We start from the raw sequence: 23,927 nt of genomic DNA, 5'->3' as shown, positions 1-23,927 counted from the left end.
CTAAATCCTGAAGGAGTTCCACCGCCGTTTGAAGATGGTCCGACAAAACCCGAGGACATTGGGCCATAATCAAAATGTCGTCCATGTAGACGATCATGCGCATGCCGGACGCTCTCAGACGTTCGATCGCGGGCCAAAGAACCTTGGTGAAACACCAAGGGGCGGATGATAGACCGAACGGGAGGGTGGTGAACTCGTACACCGTGTCCCGCCACTTGAACTGCAAAAATCTCCGGTGGGGAGGAAAAATCAGAATCGCTAGGTACGCGTCCTTGAGGTCCAGACGCGCCATCCAATCGCCGGGCCTGAGGAGATCGCGCAAGAGATGGATGCCCTCCATCTTGAAGTGGCGGTAAACCAGCCACTCGTTGAATTCCCTCAGATTGTTAACTGGACGCTGTGTCCCGTCGGCCTTGTCGACCAAGAAAATATTGCTGAGGAAACCTCTGGAATGAGGCCGTGCCTCGACGATACCTTGCTTGTCCAATGAAGCGGAGACCTCTAAGTCGACCAATGCCATGTCGGCGGCCGAAAAGGAGAGAGGGCGAGGAGGAACCGACTGGTAAGGTTCTCCATGGAACTCTATGTGGAATCCTCGGACCGTCTGCAGCACCCACGCGTCCCCCGTGACAGAAGTCCAGGCCTGGAAAAAATGCGCCAGACGGCCCCCCACTTTTAGAAGGGAAGAAGGGAGAACACTCACCGGACGAGTTGGAGGCTCCACTGCCTCGACCATCTCTGTCTTTTCCTCTGGGACCTCTAGTCGGGTAGAAGTTTCCAAATCTGGCTTGATCCTGGTAGTTGCCATTACCGGAGCCTTGCCCTCTGCCCTAATTAGGACGGCCGGACAAGCGGCCCCTGCCTCGTCCGGCCCCCCGGAAAACACGGGGACGGAAAACTTTCCTGATGGAAGAATGGGCTCTATCTAGCGAGGTGAAAGTATTTACAAATTTACCCAATTCCTTAATAAAGGGTTCTCCGAAAAGGCCTCCCTGGGCCACTGAGCCTGCCTCAGAGTCAGCGAGGTCGCCAAGCTTGGGATCCACCTTGATGAGCAAGCTTCGGCGTCTCTCCGTAGAGAGTGCGCAGTTGGCGTTCCCAAGGAACACCACTACGCGCTGAGCCCAAGCAGAGCGGGTGTCAGGAGAAATCAGAGATCCTGATATTTTGGCCTCTTCGGCCATATCCGGAATCTTTGTGGCAGGTCCAAGTACATCCAGAAGCTTATCCTGGCAAGCTCGCCAGGACCTGTCAATACCCCGCTTGGGGTCCTTGACAAACTTTTGCAAGAATGTCGCCATACGGGGATCGGTCTCTGGAGTAGCAGCCACCTTGCCCTCCAGAGAAGGCCGTGGGCACTCCGCCCTAAGACAGCTCCTGGCTGTGGCCTCTAACGGCTGACGGATTCTGCTGGCGACATATTGGGCGACTTTCTCTGAGGGAGCCCAGTCTGAGGAGCGAGGATGCAAAATATCATCGGGATCTAACATGTCAGCGCAAAGATTCTGCGCCTCGTTAGTTGGTACGGGACGGCCGCCAGGGACGGGATGGGCCGGCCTCGCCGTCAGCATCGTCTGCTACATCCCCCGATGGTGCGGGAGTCACTGGTGAAGGGTTGCTCGCTAAGAACGCCTGCTTAAGGCGAGCGAAGGCATCTATGTCCACTCCAGCCTCTTTAGGCCGTTTGGAAGGAGGAGCCTGAGAGTACCACCGGAAACGGGGGAGGGAGGGAGGGGGTAGGTTCTGCACCCTGGCCAATGCCTGCTCTATTCTACGGGAAAGGCGATCCTCCAAGTGCCCCATGGCCTGCTCTACCGCTATGTGGATAGAGTCATCCACCGCGTCATAAAAGTCCTCATCCCATTGTAAGGCTGTTAGGGGATCCTCCTCCCACTGACCGTCCTGCTGATAAGCCTCCTCGTCGTACGATTCCATGTGTAGGCGAGGGCTTCAAACAGGTAAGTGGGGCAGAGAGGGTAACCTCTGTACTAAGGGGGGCTGGGTGTCAGCCTGAATAAAGTGCGGGCAGTGCTCGTGTTAAGAAGGGTACAAAGCCCTGGGATCCTCAGCCCTGGTGCGATGATAAATGTAGGGCACCCTGCCAACAGTATATGGATCCCTACTGACTCTCCAGAGCGTTGTTTAGGCCTAAATGTACTGACCTCTTTTACCCCTGAAGCGATTAGAATTGCTAAGTGTCTTGCTTCCGAGGAAAAAATAGACAGCTGCCTAATAGCAGTTACAGACTCGCTTAAATGCGAGCGTTCGAGTTTCAGCACAGGGAGAGGCGTTCAACACACACTGCCTCAGGGCAGGACAACAGGCCACACGGGCGTACTGGCAGGGCAGGCTCCTCGACGAAACGTCTCAGGCATTGACGAAAACGCGCGACGAATGCGCGGAATGCCAGACGTTTCGTCGATGAGGCGCGCGCCAGGCGCCCTCTAGCGGCAGGAGGGGCGCCGCGAGCCTGGGCACCACAGATACCGGCCGTTAGGGAGTGAAAACGCTCCCACGGCCAGGCGAGGGATGACAGAGTAGCGGCTCCCTCGCAAACCTTGAAGGAAAAAGGAAATTTCAAACGGGCATATTCAGCGCAGCACTAACAGAAAAAACGCGTCACAGAAGGAATGCGTCGAATAATAAAGCTAAATATGAAAAAATACCATCAGAAAAAAACAGCGCGCGCGAAGCGCTCTCTAAACAGATAACTATTACATGCTTCGAATACTTTCAAATATCGCATTAATTCCCAAAACAAAGTTACAAGGGAAAGGTATATGAAAACACTTATCTCAGGCTGCGGAATTAAAGAAAGAGGGGGAATGGATAAGAACAGAGGACTACATACCTCCAGGAGCCCTGTGATTGGTGCATGGATGTCGGACTGTCTACCCATGGGCACTCTATTGTTTTGTATTATGTTCCCTATGGTTCATGGGAACAGTGGTTTTTTTGTTAACTTTGAAGTGCTGCTATTGGAATTAAAGAAAGATAGAGCATAATCCTCGCCTCCGGTCCTGACATAGAATTATCATACCCTCTTAGTTTTACCCTGAAAAATTCCGACATGTCAAACTTGGGGCAAAATGCCTGGTGTAGGTTAGTACAATCAGATTTTGATGTGGTAACTACAAAAATCTGCATGTTATTTCCCAAAAACTTGTAATCTGGTGATATTTATTGCACCTGATAAACTCCGAATCAGCGTAGTTGGATTTCATCAGGTGCTATAAATTTCACACCATTTGTGGGCTGCTGGTAATGAGAGCCCTAGTGTTTCTTGTGCACAAGTTATATGTCCTTTTTCAGGTACATTGTGTAAAACTGCCAATTACTTTGTATTATTTCCAGGTTAAAGAGATTTACAAAAAGTTCAACCCAGTAGTCCAGTTTGTATAATGTGGGAAAGTAGGGCCGTCCAACAGAATAAAATATTGGATAATTAAAAACAATCATAAATCAAGCCACAGCATTCAAATTAACAGTACTTATTTATAGTAATGTTTCAGACAAGATTGGACAATCCCAAAGAACTGACAAAGGCCTCAAACGTTACACGTGTCTAGAGAGTTTTCATAGCCACCTTTCGTAATGGTGGCACCAAGTGCTTCAATCTTTTTTGGCGCACCTCCAGTCCGACTGACCACCTTCTCCATGAATTCCCTCAATACCATCTTCCAACAGTGTCCCTTATCCCTCCATAGCCTCTCTCTAACATTCACTTCATAGCGCTATTTATACCATTGCAGGGTGTCAGAGCACTTGACATCACACACACATTTTACACAGACAATTAATGAATCAATTGTGTGTAAATCAGTCTATAGGGAGTATTACCTAAGGCAATGAAGATTACAAGGTGTAAGAATCACGTCATCCATACTGGTAGCAAGTATATTTTGTGTGTTTTATCTGGAGAAGCCTACACTCAGCATTTAAAACTTACCGCAGTGTTTAGGGTTGGGTTTCCCAATGGGAATGCTGAGCTATAACCATAAATTACAGTTCTGCGATCAGCATGGTACTCATTGTTTGCATTAGGTATATTAACCATCAGTGCTACTTTACGATGAGTCAAAATTGCCACTAGACACAACTCCAATCTCTCTTCAGCATTAACATTAATCACTAGAGCTATCTGGACACTTTAATCATTGCTTCAAAACTGCTGGACATACAAGGAACTTTGCAGTGGGTGGTTTTAAACCCATGAATTAGTTCTAAACACAGAGCACCCTAAATTCAGTGTCAGGTGCAGCTGCATCGGTCGCAGGCCCTGAGAGTTACCATCCATTGGTAAAATATATAAAAATATATTACTAAAGAAGCTCCTAAGGTTATGTATGTATCCTTAGGAGTGCAAACTCAATGGATAGGAAATAGGAAGATCATATGTCTAAAAGGATCCGCTCTTAGTGTATGAGCCGAATGATTAGAACTCAACAAATGTGTTAAGAAATTCTCAGACAAATCGGCATATCATATTATTATCGTAAATATGCATTGTACAATAATGTATAAGAAGCTGTATTACTCCTAAAGACTGAGTACACTTTTGAGAGAAGTTAAGGTGTTTTTATGATCTGAAAAATAATATAAATCAGCCCGAAATTGTTTGACTATCAGAGATATTAAACTGTTTGTGATTTCAAAAATAGAGAGTGCAGTGCTATTGAAATTGCTCTAAACTCACTTTGATGTGGGTTATGGACAGGCTTAAGGTGAAGGTGGCCTTGCTGGTAAGTAACCTTTGCCTTCTAGCTCTACCTAGGGTTGCTCACATTAAGGTGTCTTCATTTGTTGGGGGGCATGTGATATGCCTTCATTATTGGTGTCTTTCACTGGTTATTTGACATCAGTCTTCTAAATTCCTGATAGTCCACATTGTAAAGAAATAAGATAATGCCCATGATGAATATATTTTGAGAACCATGTAAGAAAAAGGAAGCTACTACAAGCTGATCAAGATGTTAAGACTTGCAACGTTGTCATGATGTAAAAGTCTGAAAGATGTGTCATCACTTTCATATGGTCCTAATGCCTATTGTGTCTTATTCCTCACATTTTAAACTGTGTACCCAAGGTATTGCGAGCAAGTTAAAATTGGCAAGTGTTTCACCTACTACTTCAGAGGTTTGTGGCTGATGTAATAAAATAAGCTATTGTCACCTAATACCAAACACTAGTTATGTATTTTTAAGAGTGTGAAAAATACCTGAGTGTACATACTATAGTTTTCATTTGAACAATTACAAGTGCCATATTAAATGACCTAGGAGGGAACATATGGTAATGAGTCTTTCACACTGCATTCCAAGTTCAGTGTTCCATTGCTTAAGGGTGTGGAATGCAGGGTGAAGGATAACCAAGGGAAAGTTCTATTTGAGTCAGTTTGAGAATGGAGGCTGTTGATACTGTGGCCAATAAACCGTCTATCCTACTTCTCAACTGCTTTGCTGTAATTTGAGTTACTTCCACAAATTTGGCTACGAGCTGGCCACAGTCAAGGAGCCACACGTATGCTGTATTCTGAGACCAACATGACCTGTCTTATTATTTTTCCAAAATTCAAAGGAACTATATAGGACCAGAAAACTATCAGGCCAGTAGGGGCACATTTTTATCTTCATTTACTTACTGTCTGACCGCACGTTTGCTGCCCTCAAAATTGAGCCCATAGTCCTGAACGCGTCGGAACTGTCAGGATAAGCACCCTAACTTTTGGAGTGCTGTGCTAGCAGGCCATGTCTGGAGTCTGGCGCATGGTCAACGCTCATCTCCAAGGCAGCGTGTACATCAGCTGAGTCCGGGCGTAGCAGCCTCTCATTCACCTAGCGTGTGGTTACTCCTGTGTTGGCGTGCACTGCCAGCTCTGTGCGTCTTTCTCTTCATGGTTTCATGGCTTTGAAAAACAATGCCTGACATCACATGACATTGCCTGAGTGTCTGAAGCACGTCAGTGACCATCTTCGATTGGGGCATTCTCAACTGTGATTCTCATACATCACAGGAGTTTGGATCATATTACAATGATCATAGGGATCAGCTGTGATATGCACACATTATTAATGCGTGTCTCAATGCTAACATGCATCAGCTGTGATACACACACATCGTATGTAGACAGCAATTACCCTGATCAATAGTGATACATACATATTGTGACTGTATACCTCTGGTATTCCTGTTTTTGGGTGTGATTTACATGGTACTGTCAGCAGGAGCAGTGCATTTACCTCAGCTTTTTTACAGTAATGTTGCATATACTCTCCAGTTACAACCAACTCTAACTCCATTTGTTTTATATGTAAAGTGTGTGTCACACGTGGGGGCCAGCAATGATACTTTCACAGCCACCTTGTTGTGTGTGATACTGAGATACGTACAGTGATGTTATGCCTATACATAGTCAGTTTTCTTTTCTCTTTTTGAGTCTCTTTCACCCATATGCATGCTATAGAGTCATTTAACCTGTATGGTTTGTATATTTGATCGAGAAGGTTTCACATTTAACTTGTGATTTTGTCTCTGATTAGGTTTTATTTACTTGCATATAAACATGCAGAGTGTTAATGCCCCTCTGCCATTTGTCCAGACACTGTTTGAACCACCTATTCCATGGTGGAATATGTACAGAGCATTTACTAAATATCTTGGTGCTATTGGAGGAAACGGGTATTGTCCAGACAGAAAAAGATTTTTGTTAGAGCATAATTTAGGTTTTGAGGGAGGATCCATTATGAACATTTGCCACCATACGAGTTAGTCGAAGAAGAGGAGGATATTGATGAATATAAATTGGCTGTGCAAAAACTTGAAAAGCAGTTTGACGTGCAACCTAGTTTGATAGTAAACAGACACAAGTTCTTTACCAGAAAGCAACACCAAGATGAGTCAATAGATTGCTCTGTTGCAGCTATGTGCATGCTTGCTGCTGAGTGTGAATTTGCTAATTTCACTTCACAGCTTATCCGGGATCAGATACTTGGGCATTGTTGGCATAAAAAAGTCCTGGAAAAGTTATTAACTTTGCAGAATCCCAGACTTATGGAGATTATAGGTATAGTAAAGAGTATAGAGTTATCCCAAAAATTGTATAAGGAACTGACATGCAAAGTACAAAATGGTGTTGCTGTGGTTAAAGAAATTGCAAATTCTAAGCAAAAAGGGTAGTACAACAAGTTTACCAAAAAGAAAGAGGTGAAGAAGGGATTTCACAGTCAAAAGAACATTTGTTTTAGATGTGGATATTCAAGTAATTTGTCTAATGGTCGTCCTTGCACTGTGAAAAATGTGAAGTGTAGAGCATGTGGGAAGGTAGGACACTTTGCTTAGGTGTGTCAATCTCAGAAGGAAACTTGGTGCCCAATTGAATAGTTAGTGACAGTTCTGAGGATGAGTTAAGTGGAGAAAGGATGTAGTACTGGTTTCCCAGGTTGGTGAGGCAAATTATGTAGACCCATATGATTACATTATAGGTGATGCGAAGGTGTTGCATATACTGATTGATTCAGGAGCGAGGATGACAATGATTACCAATGAGCTATGGCCTCAAACATGGGGTGTGAAAAGAAACTTTTGCCATTGGACAGAATCCCTGTGACATATTATGGAAGAAAGATTGAACTTACAGGTTATTTTGAATGTCACATGAGATTTAAGGAAAGAAATATATTTGGCAAGGCGTATGTCTTCAAAAAGGGATTGAACATTTTAGGTTGGCATCATCAGGGTTTATTCGCCATGACTTTGCAGCCAGGAAGGAAGGTTTAAGTGTCTTTGGTTACATATGGTGAACCCAGCGATCAAGTTCAAGATCCCATAAACTGAAAAGTACAAGGCAGTTTGCAGTGATTAACTGGCTAGGGTCATAGGGTTTAAACACAAAATTAGGGTATAGACTGGTGTTTGCCCTGTTAAGCACACGCCTAGTAATGTGCCTTATAGTGTCCAGGAAGACTTATCTGAGATTCTCAGGAAGATGTGCGAAGATGGTGTTCTAGAACCTATTGACTCTTCGCTATGGTTATCTCCTTTGGTGATAGCAAGAAAAAAATGGTCAACTGAGAGTTTGTGTTGATCTGAGGAGCCTGAATAAGGCAAAATTGGTAGACTCTCACCCTCATCCTTGCATGGTCAATATCATTACTACATTTACAGGTACCAAAGTGTTTAGTAAGATCGACTTGGTGTCTGCTTAACATTGAGTGGAGTTGGACAACTCCTCCAACCATTTAATACCGTTTGTGTCACTGCTTGGCACATTTCAGTTCAGAAGAATGCCTTTTGGATTGGCATCTGAAGCCTCAGTGTTCCAACATGTGTTGAAGGATATATTAAAAGATAACAAGGGAGTTGTGGCGTTCCAGGATGATATCCTGGTAGCAGGCTAAGATTTCCAAAGTCATGTCAGACTCATGCACATGGTTTTTAAAAGGTTGAACAAGTTTGGAATTGTAGCAAATGTTAAAAAGTATGAGCATGCAAAAAGCAGCATTGGATATTTAGGCCATGTGATATCTGAGAAAGGAGTGGAACCCAGAACAGGTCTTGTGGAAGCTATTACTAAAGCTCCCAGTCCTACGAGCAAAGAGCAAGTTGCATCCTTCTTAGGAGTTTTACTATGACAAGTTCATTAAAAAAATCTTTGGTCAAAACTACATTTGAGATAACTTCGAGAGAAAGCAAGTGTTCTTTTGGAGTGATAAGTGCCCGGATTCATTCGTAGCTCTGAATAAAGACATAATCTCTGCTAAGTATTGGCACTGTTTGATTCTGCCAGGGAGTGCATCATCACGTTGGACGCAAGTAATAATGGATTGGGTGCCACTCTTGCTAAGAAGAAAGAAGGTGGAGGTGAATCAACGCTGGAGTTTGCATCCAGGTCTTTGAAGGAAAATTAGAATTTGTTTTCTGTTATAGAGAAAGAACCGTTGGCTTTTGTTGGGCGATTGAATGATTTAAATTTTTTATTTGTGGGAGGAAATGTATGCTTAAAACTGATTCCATTCCATTGGTAAATATACTTGAAGGCTCAGTGATCAAAGCTCACACTCCTAGGCCGGCCAGATTGAGCTCCGAGCTTTTGCAGTATAATTTCAATATTGAATACATTCCAGGAGGAAAAGCCACCAGGGCTGATTATTTATTGCGTTCCCCAAATCCTAATCAGGAACAATACATGAATTGGGAGGAGGAGGAGGAGGAATGCTTGATAGCTACGGTTCATGTGTGTCAGGGCAATGCATTTACTGAGAATTAATGGATGATTGAAATGTCAGTTGATGAAGATCTCGAGGGTGTCAAGAAGTATGTCAAAGAGGGATGGCCTAAGAAGAAAGCGTTACCAGTAACCTTTCAGTCTTATTTCAAATTAGTAGATGAGTTGTTGGTTGAGAGGAATGGAATGGTAATGAGGGGTGGCAAATTCATTCCCCCCCAAGGTTGTAAGGGATAAGATAATATTGTATGTACACGAAAGACATTTGGGACAAACCATCGCAAAATGAAAAATTAGGGACAGTTATTGGTGGCCAGGTATGGTCACAGAAATCATTGCAATCATTAAAACTTGTGTTGTATGTGCCATCAGTGACAATCGGATGAAAACAGAGTCTGTACCATTGGAGACTTGTGCTCTCCCTGAGTGCCCATGGTTAAAATAAGAGGGATTTTATTGGTCCATTCAACATTCAACCACAGAGATGTAAGTTCACAATAGTGGTGGTGGACTACTACAGCAAGTGGTGGGAGGGAGACTAACGGAGGTGCCCAATACTACCATGGTCCGAGAAGTCCTGAAGAAATCTTTTTGAGAAAAGGTGTCCCAAAAGAAATTGTATCCAACAACGGAGTACAATTTAATTTGTCTCGAAGGAGATGAAGCATTTTCTGGAATGGAATGCAATAAAACACAAGCACATTGTGTTATATCACCCCCAGGCAAATGGACTTGTGGAGAAAATGAATCACATGTTGATGGAATGCATTCAGTGGGCTGTCCAAAACAAAATTGAACTGGTTGATGCAGTAGAGAGCATGTTGTGGTCCCATCGTACATGCCCTAATGGAGTCACTGGGGGTGTGTAAAGTAGTCAAAAATAAGTCCTGCATGGTTAAGGGGTTTTCAACAAAATCCAACCATGCATTTTCTTTAGACAACATTATGCTGCCCAGAGTTGAAGTGTTTCAAGAGAAAATGAAAGAAGGATATGATGCTAGACACAACGTCAAGGAGGTCAGAGGTGAGATTAAGGTGGTGGATTAGCTAAATGTAAAGTATCCCACCCAAGTGGTCAAGGGAGAGTCCAAATTTAGATCTCCTGCGAGGGTGGATGCGGTATCCAAGAATGCTGTTTGTATAAAAGAACATGAATCGTGGTACAGAAGCCGAGTGGTAAAGGTTTTGTCTTCTGGTACACCAAGGTTGTTCATCCAATACTTAAGCCAAACCCAAGTGGAGGCAAGTTCTCTTGCCAGCGCGTAAAACCAAACAAGTAGTGTCAAAACCAGTGAGATACCGTGATGTCTAGGATTGCAAATCATTGGTGTCACTATCAGTAATACTATGCCATTGTTCATGTGTGTTCTTGTTTCATGTCATGTGGATTTTTCCACAAGGGAATATCTTTGCTTCTAGGCATTAATGAATCTATTTATAAGCATTTTTCTACATCAATAAAGTTTGTTAGGAAAGTACACTTGTTTTATTTAATGTTCAAGTTGTTATGTATATAAGGAGGGAGATTTGGTGATGAGTCTTTCACACCGCATCTTCTTCTTTCAACTTCTTTTGGTGTGATTTGTGTAATTACTCCCCCAGAATGTTATATGATTTTGGAAGCCCCTGGTGCTGCTACTTGAATAGCAATTGATGCAAATTCTCTGTGTTGAAAATGACTCTGTAAATTCAGCTGTATTTTTAACAAAGGAGAAAACTCAGTCAAGTACTGATGTTATCATAATTTTGCCTTTGATCGCCCAGAAAAGCAAACAATTGTATTTGTAATTTATAGGTCAAACGGCAAACACTGATCACTTTTGTAGGATACTGGTTGGTTCAGAGTTGATTATTTAAAAATATTGAGCCAAGCATCAAAAAGTTCAGGAAGAGAGGTTTTTACAGTCATTCGCGCGGAGCATTAAAGATTTTGATTAGGAACACACTTTAATTTTTCTTGTAGATTGGTGACGGTTTATGAATCAAATACATCTTTCACCCCACCATGCATGGCTATTTTTTGCATGTGGTATTCAAATACTCACCTATGACGCAGAATGGCTTCCGTGCAAATCGTAACCTTCCCTGCCATCCTCGGTAGCGACAGCAGCATCCTGCAGACCAGATGCGGATGATGTACTCCAACCCAAACACTACAATCATGACGAACTCCTACAAGGTGGAAGTGAAAAACACCATCGTGAGAAATGGAATTTGTCAGCAAAGACAGACCATATCGAAAACAGATCTGCGTCACCGGTATCTACATTTCACAGCAGTAAAAGCTGTGGTTCCTTGGTTGTGCAGCATTGAATTTATTGAAATATCACAGGCAACAATGACAAATATAGACATGCTGCAATATGGGGCCGCATCAAGCACTCAGCAATTCACAGTCGACACATTTTATATGCAGATAGCTTTTAGTGCTCACAAATTAAAATGCCTCTGTGAGGAATCTGTTTACTTAACACAGCATAAAAAAATCCTGTCAATCCGACCGAAAAAGCACCGTTTTACGTGAATTAGACCCTACTCTTAACTAGGGGGATGCGGGGGGGGGGGGGGGGGGGGGGCGTGCAAAAGGTGCCAATTACACCACGTCCTCAAAAATGTATGCAAAGATGTTATACCATAAAATAAAACACACGCGGTACCCACAATTTAGTACTTTTCAACTATTAGTTTGGGAGGCGGAGCTCAATGACAGGAACTGACGGCTGATGTTAATCTATTTGGCATGTGCATCATTTGGTGTGACAAATATGTACTTTTTCTGTCAGTTACAAATATCTCCTTGTCAAGAAGAAAGGTGTCATAATCAGTCAACTATTTTATTGCGCTCTTCTCGACAGGACAGGGGACGTGCAGAAAGCTCAGCATTGAAGGCGAAATAAGCAAGGCAATAAGAAACATTATCATGACGTCGGCAGTAATTAATTTACATTTTTATTCATAAGTACCTCGATCTCTTAACACGGGTTTGTTGTAGCTTAATCCATGATGTGCTAACCTCTGACACTGCAGAATGTGTCACTCACCCTCTCCTTTTCACATCAACAGCGGGGGATTCCAGCACGTAGGACCCCCACAAAGGCAGTGTGTAGCACGAGCAACGGGGGCTGTATTACAAACAGGGTGCACAGTCCCTGTTTGTGCTGTGGCACCAATAGTGTAACAAAGGCCCCCGCAGCCCCTGCAGTGCAGTGGGTGGGGGGGAGGGGGGGCAAGCTCCAGGCTCCTGGCCTGAGAGCTCCTGAGTAAGTACGAAGGGGGCCCTCCATGTACTTTGCAGGGGGGCCCCCTCAAGTTTCGTTACGGCACTGTGTGCACACCTTCAAATTTGTGCGCTGGACAGGAACAGGGCTGGTACTCCCTATTACATATAATGAGCTGCCCTAGAGGTGAGCGAGCCAACAAATTAACATAGAGAGCTGAGGCAGAGCCAAGCGAAGGGTCTGGCTGGACTCTGACTGTGTGTGCTCGAGCAGAGCCCTGAAAATAGTGAGCATCTAAATCATGCAACAAACATCATATGAAAATATGAGAGTCTCTTCCCAAATTTTTTTTTTAAAGGTATTTCTTTAACATGAAGAAGCTTTCCACAGTAATAAATCAGATTGCACACACCGAACTCACATATTGGAATATGAGTTCATATGTGACAATGAATAAAAGGGGGCTCTGTAACATACATATTTGCCTAGGATCACACAATTTGGTTAAGTGGGAAAGTCTAGATCTGTCCCAGGGTTTCTTGTTTCAACATTATGTAATGCCCCCATTAGCAATCTTTTCTGTTCTTTTTAACATCAAAGGTTTATGCTTTGTTCTTAATTCTAAGCACATAATTGTAGAACCTGGGTGGCGGTCAAAAGCCAGAAGCCACATGAAAGCTCAGCTCATTTTGTCCTCGAGGGTCGTAGAGTACCTTGAGCTATTGCCAGACCTTAAGCTTGAGCCTTAAGTGGCTTGTCTACCTCTATGCCGCCTCCAGGGCAGACGAAAACTAGCAGTGCCCTGAGGGCAGCACATTAGTAAAATATTAGGTAGCTGATTAAAGTAGCCGCTCTGTCTTTCACTGTGCAGGTGGCAGGGGCACCACCAAGCATTTTTCAATATTGTGGGGGGCTGCAGGGAGAGCAACATCCTCCCACAACATTAGAAAAACACACAGTAAGTCTCCTGGGTCCCTAAAGCCATGACCGCAGGAGAGCTTACCATAATTTGTTAAAACACTCTGAGTTACTGTTCTATGCTGTTCCGCTGGAGTGCAGTGACCACTTGAGGTTGGTCATATGGCTGCACTTTGTGGTCTGAAAAAGGTTTAAAGAAAGACTGAAAGACTTGTTTAATTATTTTAAAAAAAATATCTTTATTCAAATATTTTGAGATAAGCACCTTTATTAAAAATTGCAAAGCGTGAATTTATTGACTAAACATTTGATTATAGTTATTGGCGACTTTTTAACAGACTAATGGTCTGTTTTTTATATGTTGATGTGCTGACCTCAATTAAGGCAATAGGCCTGCTTCTTATATTTTCAATCAATCAATCAGTAGATATGTAGAGCGCTTCCTGTCACCCACAAGAGTATTTTGGTGTTCTGATCCTTTGACAAAGTATGTAGGTGTTTGAAAGTCAGGAGGTCTGCCTTACTTAAAATGAAATCCTTAATATTGTTACATTATGTAGTCAGCTGTGCGTGCCTGTGACAAATGGGTGCATGAGAGGGGTTGGGAGTTCAATTGGAATCCTACTTTACGTAAAAAAAATGGAATTCAATAAAAAGCAAAGCTTAAGTGATGCTATAATTAGGTGAAATTGCAGTTAAAGGATAGGGTTTGAAATGAAAAAAACCACTGAAATCTCTTAGTAGCTAAAACTCATGCCCTAAAGTAATGATAACACACGCCCATGCCATGCACTGCTAATTCCTTCACATATTACATCACGCATGACATGTTCTATGATATCTTGTTTCTTTTGCTTATGTTCTATGAAAACATTGATAACATCACTGCAATTTCTTGAGTGACATCTCTGTACATGGTGGGGGCGCAAGTTATAGTTACTTGAGATAACTGTAACTGATTAATATCAGTTGTTTTGTTTAATTAAAATTAGTATGTTTTAACTTACAGTTTCAACTAGCTAAAACTGTCACATTAACCATTGTTTTTTCCAGTGAATTTCTAGGTTTTTGTTTATGTAAAGTAAAATGCCCATTGCCGTGTGCAGTGTGAGGTTGGGTGCCCACCTCCTTCCACACACCGCCAGGCCAATCCACCCAGGGCACCCACCCACCTTTACTTTTTGTTTGTTTGCGTATTCCACCGGATGTGCACATGCATTGCGCGTCTCCAGGGGAGACCTGCTGAGCGCCGCAGTGGATCCCCGAATCCATAGAGCGGTGACATTTAAAAAAAAATTGAACCCAGGGCCTGGGTGTTCAGGGTTTTCCTACCCTGCCCCCGTATAGCATTTTCCCAATTTGTTTCTTCAACTTGGTGTCTGAATCTTCAAGTGCAACATTTTTCCTCAGTTTGGGGCTAGCCTACGGGATCCTGTGCTCAGGCTCATGGATCCCACAAGAATAGTTGTAGTCAAACTATCAGAGTGGGACTGGATCCGTGGATCCTCAGCAATGGATACGCAAATTGTCTACAGAGTAAAATATACAGAGTCTTGAACCTTCGATTCCCAAAAACAACTGAACTGATTTACACAAAATCACAAAAGCATGCTTTGTGGACCAGAATCTAACCTTCTGCCAAATTTGGTGTCATTCCATTCAGCAGTTTTTGCAGAATCGCTGTTCAATTTTCCTTTGGAAAAAGGAATCGAGAAAATGCATTTCGGGCCTTCCCTGTTTTCTCTTCCCCCACTTGATAGATCATCACAAAACACTCCAGGATGGAGAGAGGATGCACACCCTTTATTTTTTAATCAGTCCCAGGGGATGGGCCCTGGGACCTCAGAGAGGCTCAGGGAAGAAGGACCATGCCCCTCTCCCCTTTAATTTAATATGAGCCCTGGGGATGGGGTCTCTGGATCCACATAGCCACGCTCAATGCCCTGGACCACCCCAGGTTTTCTTTATGAAGCATAGGAGCCCACACTTTTTAAATACAAATTTCCACGGATTCACACATCCACCGGGACCTTGTGGCAAAAATTAACAAAAAACGTAGGCCCCTCAGGAATGCTCTCACCGGCCAAAGGGGACAGGGTATCCGTACGTGGTGTATTGGCAGTCAATCAGATCTCATCTTGAGATATGTTGGCCCCATGGATCCTCTCTGCATGACATATACCAAGTGTTTGAGGCTTAACTTCTAAAAAAACTACTGAATGGTTTATAGCTAATCACAAAAAGCAAGATTTCCTGAGCAAGATTTAGGTATCTGCCAAATTTAGAGTAATCCCTTTAGCTGTTTGGGCTGTTACTGTGTGTAAATTTCCCCCTTTCTTTGGTAAAGTTTTATGAGGATCTGTCAGATAGTTTCAAAGTTATAATCAAACCAAAAAATGCTTTCCTTAAGGAAACGAGGACCCAGGGGCCTAACTATAACTACCCCCCGCACTCTTGAACCCAGTTGGAGAGGGGAATGAAAAGCACCTGTCACTTCTCCTTTTCTGAAAATGTTTTTTAGTAACATACTAGGGTAAGAGAATCTACTAGGTGTGACCCCAATAATGTGGGGCTAACAAAATAGTCATGTGTGCCTGTGAATACAGTAACACAGAAAGGGAAAGAATTAAGTCGTTTTGACAAACAGCTCAGCAGCAGGACACAATGAAATGTGATATCTGCAGATCTATAACTTACCTAAGATCAAAACAAATGGGGGCAACAATGGAGAAGAGAATAAGAGAAGACTACCCAAATATCTGACATCCCTGGCATATTATTCACATAAATTAACCTAAATACATATTGAAAGGTACCTAGCTGTAACTGAGAAACCACTGCATGAAGCATGAGAGTGAGATGAAAAGTCATCCGCCTAAGCTAACCATTCTGTTACATTCCAACACACCAACTCTCTTGATCTTTCTGACAGACTCCCAGTAGCGGTCCGTGGAGGGATTTCTGTGGGGCAGTGAGGCGGGGGGAAATGTAAACACCGGAATATTCCTTTGCGCGCGCTGCATCGCAAAATGCGATGCAGCGTGCGCAACGAAATTCGTTTTATTTATTTAAATGTGCACTTACCTCCGTTCATCCATATTCCGGTGTTTACATTTCCCCACACTGCCCCTCTCCCGCCCTGTCTCACTGCCCCACCGAACTCCCTCCACGGACCGCTACTGCAGACTCCTCACTTCAATTCTATAATAACATGGATATGCTGCTACAAGCAATGTCACTCTCTGTCTTGCAAGTGGACTCTTAATGTGAATCATTTGCAAATGTTCATTGTTAGTATGTTTTACTGTAAAGTGTACTTTAAGTCTGCGTTGCTTTGGTCCATGGAAAGCACACTAATTCCATCTAGGTGCAGCAGCTCCTAAAAGTATGATCAAATAAATTAAAGCAGTTTATCTGTAAAGTAACTGAACTAAAGCTGTTCTTTATATACTCTTTTTCATTTTCTTTTGTTCTTAAATAAGCTTTAGCTGAGAGCTATAGCTGTCTTTGTCAGACCTTAAATAAGTTTCAAAAGCATTAACACTCCAAAAAGGCATTTTACAATGTTTTACTGTACACTGTACAGTGTTTACACATGCAAAGGTTTTCCAGGATCACTTCAGGGAATCCTGGACTTTCTCAGATTACCTGGCATAACCTGAAAGCTTTACGAATTCCCCAATTTGTTTTTACTATAAGTGTAGTAAGAAACCTACAAGAATATATTTCAGATTTTTGTGTGAAACAGGCCTAATTTGATCATGTATTCAATTTGCCTTCAAGTTTCTCAATTCTTTAACAACTACATTTTCTTATTAGTGACCTCAAAGTCAGCTTTTTGTACTACTCTATGATCTGGTTGTTTGCTATCTGAACCAGTCAGCAGATGGATAATATTGATACATTTGCCTCCACGAGACTCTGGAACCTTGTTGGAAAATCCAGATTTACTAGTGGTTAAGCGCACCAAGTTGAAATAATATGATCTGAAGATGAGCAAAGGTATGGTTAGTGCTAGACCCTACAGTTTCTGGCTAGCTGGGATGCACCTAAGCCAGACAGAATCCACCGTCCTAGATAGGATGAGTACGATATACTTGTCAGATAATCTGTGCTCACCCTCTGGTAGGTTGGCACAGAGCAGCCAGGCTTATTCTCAGAGTCAAAGTATAAAGTATTGGCACAGTTCCACCCTTGCAACTCACAGAGTAAACAACAATAAGGCTCCACACCGTATGTATAAAAACACCTGCTATTTGTATTGCACACACATTGAAATCAAAACAACATATACATTGAATATGCACTTTACAGTTATAGGTAATTGTCGAGCTCTCCCATTAGCAGCAGAAAGACATGAACATATATGTATCCTTCAAAGGAATTAATTTTCTCTGTTATCCCCTCAGCCTTGAAGCGAGATAAACACATGTGCATCCTTTGCCCAAGCTATTCACCATCCAAGCAATCCCTACCACATTGAATGACAAAAACAAATATGCAGGCTGTTCAGAGGTTTTGATTACATCTCGTGACCTAGCCTCTTAGCCACTCAAACTACACCAACCAACGATACATGCTGTACCCGCTGGTGACACTGTGATTGGATTGTTGGCACCACCTAAAGCGGAAGAAAAAGTTACTTGATTTCGCCCATCCAGATTAGGGTGTCAAGGTACCCAGCGGCACCTTCACGAGTGAGGGATCACTATGACTCCCATAGGCAAAAGACTGTGACGACAGAAGCTGGCACGCTTCCAATTGAGAGCAATGTTTCCCCCCGCGAAGAGGGGTGACCTGCAGTTGCTCCAGGCAGCCAGCTGTGGATAAACACAATGCACAATGAGATCCCTTGAGTTCAGTCACAATGTTACAAACAAAAGAGTACTTTGTAGTGTGAGTCTGAGGGGAGAGAGCCGGCGACCTCGGACTGAGGCCACGATATCCTGCACTGTTGTCCTCCCGATCTGGAGGTCGGAGACAGCTTAGGCTTCCAGCTCCTGTCCTGCAGACTCGGCAAACATCCCCCATCACCCCTTGGACACCACACGCTACGAAGTGCAAGCTAGCACAGGTTTCCAGTTGCAAGCTCGGGTCCCTCATATTCGGCAAACGCCTCATGTTATGGAACCCCAGGTGGGCCGCTGATCTTTATGAACACTCTCCTCAGCTAAGTTTGATCACAGCATACATCAGGACGGTCCTTGTCCCAACCAACAATAACTTCCATCAGTTTTCACCGCGCCCTGTGCAGTCCTTACAATCTCATGGAAATGGGGTGATCCTTTCTGTCCCTGGGATCGCGTGGACAAGAGGACTGCCAACTGGCTATTAGAGAGTGCTTAGGGACCCAGGCCATGACAGTTGCCAATTAGCAGCAGGCCAGCAACATCCTGGCAAAAACCACCAAGTGATAGTCCCCCTCCCGGAGCACAACAAACCCCAGGCCACCACAAGCCTGTGGATAATCCAGTTGCAGTCTCTCTTGCCCCAATAGTTCTGCGTGTTGTTGTCCCAGCATTGAACCAGCGTAGCATGGTTCCAATCCCAAAAGCGTCTCTAAACTTCTGAGGATGGATCCCCAGTAGGTATACCCACAATGTCCTTTGAAGATTAGATCAGTTCAAAAGGCCACCTTTGAAATGTACAAGCCCCCTCTAAATCGAGTCCAGTCTGCAATCCTACACTGAGAGGCTTGATCAATATCTTTAGTGGGGCCTGGAACCGGGCCCTTGGAATGCAGGTGCCAATTCATCCCCCACTTACCGGCCCCAGGACAGCCCCTCGGAGTCAGAGGTTTGCAGTTTGCTTGAGTGCCCGTAGTTTATGCATTTATCAGGAATGCACAGATGTAGCTGTCCCACTATCACCCAGGTGTGGATTGGAGGGAGGCTGACAGGCACACAGAGAGCCACAAGCATTGAAATTCCCACTTTCCCAAAATGGCATTTCCACAATAGTAATGTCAAATCCACACTCACTACCGGAGAGGATTTGCCATTACTAATCCCGATACCAAACACCATACTGCTACTTTTTTGTACATAGGAAATACAGCTCAATAGCCTTTCCATAGATCCCCATGATAATCAATGCGAGTAGAATGCCTCACAGTACTGAACACACCATTCTGTGTTATTCACTACTAGGTCATGTAGCACACACTTGCACATGCCCTACCTCTTCCCTACACCGTGCATGAAGGACTACTATCGAGAGACATGCAGAACTTTGACAAGTAGCTTTTAAATGCCGAGCCGATTAACAGTAACGTGCCAACACACACCCCGCCATGGCAAACCTGTGGTACGTTTGAAGACCTTCCTCCATGGGTAACACAACCAGTGCTGCATGCCCATGGAGTTGCATCTGAGTTACATGCCCTAGGTATATGTCTTACCACTGGACAATGGACCTACAGCTAACTCAAATTAGCCAATCATGTATAAACCAATCACCAGTATTTATATGACAAGCACAGCACTTTGGCACTGAATGGCAGTGTTAAAGCACTTAAAGCCCTATGCCAGCAAAACACAAGGTCCATAAAGGAGGTTGGAAGGCACAAAGTCAGGAAAGACCACGACAAAAGATGCCAGGTTTAACAGTTAGCACTTTATCTCAGGTGAATAGTTAGCAGAGGTAAACTAAGGTTGAGTTATATAATTTTAACATTTCACATTTGCTATTAAAAGGTAAGGAGGTTTAAGGCTTGAAATCATGGGGGGCATGACAGAGTTGGAAGACCCTTGGACAGGACGGCTAAAGGTGGTTTCCTAGTTTCTTCACAGTCTTTGTGTTAGGCACATAGGGGTCTTGTAAGCAGTGCTTAATTTGAGCAGGTGCTTTCCGATGCTCATCACCGGCACTTAATTGGTTTCCGGTGCTCGGTACCGGCACCTAATTGTCAACACCACACTTAGAACAGTCCAACACATGATGGCGCTGCTCATCTAATTTAGAGATGAGCAGAACACAGTAGCTTAGGACTGCAATATACATTAAAATTGCTAAAGCTTGGCTCCCCAGTCATTCCTTTAGCTTTGGGGACCTGGAATAATCTGATCTGTCGCATTTACATGCGAGAGAGATGGTTAGTAGTTGTTTTAGCAGCGATGACAAGGGCGATGGGTGGTGCAAGCTGCAGTGACCTCCTGGTCAGAGCCCTGGCACTTGATATTTAGCAAATTATTTGCCATACTATTCAACAACCTTAAAAGCCAATGTGAAACTGAAGGGTGTTCTGTCTTCATCTAGCAGGTAGCTAAGGCAATCTTTGCTTCCTCCAAACAATTATACATTAAATGGTCAGACAATGTTTGATGCTTGATGTTTTAAGAGGGAAGATTGGAGGTATCATTTGATTGTAAAATCTGAGGGTTTAGGGTATCCATAGTTGGTTTCATGGCCAGTAAGAATTCCACCCAGAACGGTTTGAAAGGTGAGCAGTCTCACCAGATGTGGTGGAAGACCCAGTTCAAACCAGGCCACTTTCAGCAAGGTTCCCTCCATGTAGTAGATTGTATTTAGATTTACTGTGTTCAAGTACTAGTCAAACAGTACCTTGTAATGAGCTTATCTTCCAGGATACTCTGAGTTCCTTGTGATTTCTCACAATAAGTGGTTCTACTGGGCCTCTTCTACTTCCCATTCTAAGACCCTTTTCACTGCAGCTTTTATGTACAGTGTGTGATGAAGGAGACTTCAATTAAAAAGTTATATATCGCAGATATTGTCCCTTTAGCAGCCCATGCTAATGTCACAATTTATCAATAGTTATCGGTTTACAGGTGGCAGCCTCTTTGGTTATTGGGTTCATAACCCAGTGTTGGAGCTGGCTATAGTGAAATCTTTTCATTTTGCCCAGTCTAAATATTTGTTGAAATCATACAAATGTTTCTTATTAAACTTACCCCTGTGGAACATGTGAGTTATCTTTGTTCCATTTAATAAACCGTTGTGGGCACAGCAGCGGTATAAAGGTGGGGTTATTATAAAATAGGATACATGGCACGGGCAATGGGGTTAAATGTAGTAATTTCAATATAGTGATTCATACTGTTAATGTGGTAATAGCATGTGTAGTGATTTATGTGTTTTGGGGATGGTCTTCCTTAAGTTAAATAACTTGTCAGTTTCCCAAGGTTCCTCTCTGACAGAACTCACAGCTGTGCCACACTGCAATGTGTGGGAAAATCCCAGAAGGCTAGCACCCATTAAGTTTATGATCACACAGATCTCAAAAGGCGTGTCTAGCTTTATTTCCTTATCATATGAATTTCATGATCATTTCAGTTGAAAATAATTCTTTGTGTACAAGGATAGTGAGATCTTGAAAAAGATACAGAACTCTAGGTAATATGTTCATTTTGATAATGTCTATTTCGGCCATTCGTGGAAGAAAGAACTATGGGCCAAGATGTATGACCATTTTATTTTGCGCCTTGCAATTTGCGACTAATTTCGAATCACAAATTGCGAGACGCAAAATAAAATGTACAACAGTGTGTTTAACACTGCTTGCGGTTACCAATGGGGTCTCAAAATGCGAGGCTCAATAATATTATTACTGAGCCTCTAGCAATTTGCGAGCCCATTGGGAATGACAGGCCCTCCCGGGTATGGTGGCCTGCTGGGCTCAGCAGACCACCATGTCTGGGACTGCTTTTAAATAAAGCTGTTTTTTTTAAATGCAGCTCCTTTTCCTTAAAAGGAAAACAAGATGCATTTAATTTTTTTAAAAATGAAACGTTTTAAGTTCATTTTTTAAGGGCTCTGCGTGGCGAGTGGTGGGGGATCCAGTGCTGGATGAAAGTTTTGGGGGTGTTTGCTATTGTATTGCTCTGTCAGATTTATCATAGATAGTTACATTTCAGGACAGGTCCGTTATCATTCGTCGGTTGAACTTTATTGCCGCATTCACTTATGGGATAAATAATGGAGAATTTAGTGGTTTTTCGGCTATGCCACCTGTATTCCATCATTAATGGGCCCCAACAGTTGCTTTATTCCCACTTCTGACCCCACTCGCAGTCATTAGCTGTCCAACATTTCAGGAGTTGTGCTTGTTCCTTGCCTCTTTTGATTGGTCTCTAATTGGCACCAACAGACCTGCTTCAATCTTCTGTCAGGCCACGGTCATCCCCAGCTGACAGGCCTTGGTCTACGGTGCACTCTTCAGTGCCATCTTGCATATCCTTTGTGCCGCCTTGACCTAGGCCGGCCCCCTCTGCAGTGGCATTGTGGTAGCTTTTGGTCCATGCAGCCGCTCTCCATCTCCCCAGCCACTCTCCTGTCCCTCTCTGGAAAGTATTGGTCAAAGTGTTGGTCAATAGAGATAGGCCCCATGGGAGCTCCAGCAGTGCTCGTCTTTCCAAGCTTGCATGGTGGCCACACCCTGATAGTATATATTTTTTGGGAAATGTTATGAGTTCCACGGTGATTCCCAGTGAATAATGCTGATACTCTGGTGGGATTTGATGAACCATCTTAAAGAGAATACAGTTTTCTCTCATGTGTTTCTGATGGAAATTTTTGGTGGTCTGAAATCTAAAATGAGGATACGTTTTCTATATGTTCACAAATATCTTCCTTATGCATGGGAGAAAAAAGTATGACATGCTGAGAAAACGTGCTTCCAACAGCAGCAGCAGCAGCCTCACAAGCAGATGTTTAGGGAAGAAGGCATAGTGATATATATGCTTATGCGTTAATGAAGTATGTCTAAGGTGCTAGCTATGAAATTCCTGAGTAACTATTGACCAGATAGAGCCAACCAAAATGTAGCAAGGCCCATTAGTTAGGCTCAAAAACTACACCTCTTATGAGGAAAGAGCAGAGAAACTAAACATACCGGAGAAATGAATAACAAACTCTCAGACTGCACCCAAAATTCACAGCTACTCTGATATTCCCCAGGAGAAAGGCAGGAACGACTTCCGGATCACGGAACAGAGTGGACCAAGAGAGAGTTGGCGCCTGGGTACTGCTTGTTTAGAGAGCACATCACAATCCTCAGGTGAGGATGGGCATGGCTTAGCTTTTTCTCCATGCATTCTATGTCTGGTGGGGAGCATCCATTGTGTCCTCTTTATTATATGCACAACCAGATACATGCTTCCGGAATCACATTTTGTCTGTGCAAAAAATGATGTATTTTAAAATCATATTTTAAGGGCGAGTTTAGATTTGGATGGTTCATGGGACCATTTAGACTAATAAACACTGGCATTGAAGAGAGTGTTCAACTCTAGTACATCCTATCGTGTCCCGTTTTTTCTGAAATACAAAAAATGTATGGTACACTGTCTTGGAGTCTAAAGAATTTCACTAAAGAGCGTCTATCGCACTTTTTCTCTATGCATCACCTGCTTCCTTCATTTTTATGTAGCAGACTAATGCATGCAACCAATCAGAGATCTTCACATTTAAAAATCAGTAACGAAAATGCTTATCATTATAGCTGTTACTTTAAATAAAACCAAGGGAGCAATTAGCATTAGGGGTAATTTGCAATTAAAGACTGCCAATATATCAGCCGGTAAATTAATTACTTTGCTTGTTTTACT

Source organism: Triturus cristatus, chromosome 6 (assembly GCF_964204655.1).
Source record: "Triturus cristatus chromosome 6, aTriCri1.1, whole genome shotgun sequence".
Classification (NCBI taxonomy): Eukaryota; Metazoa; Chordata; class Amphibia; order Caudata; family Salamandridae; genus Triturus; species Triturus cristatus.
This window is presented reverse-complemented; position numbering follows the sequence as displayed.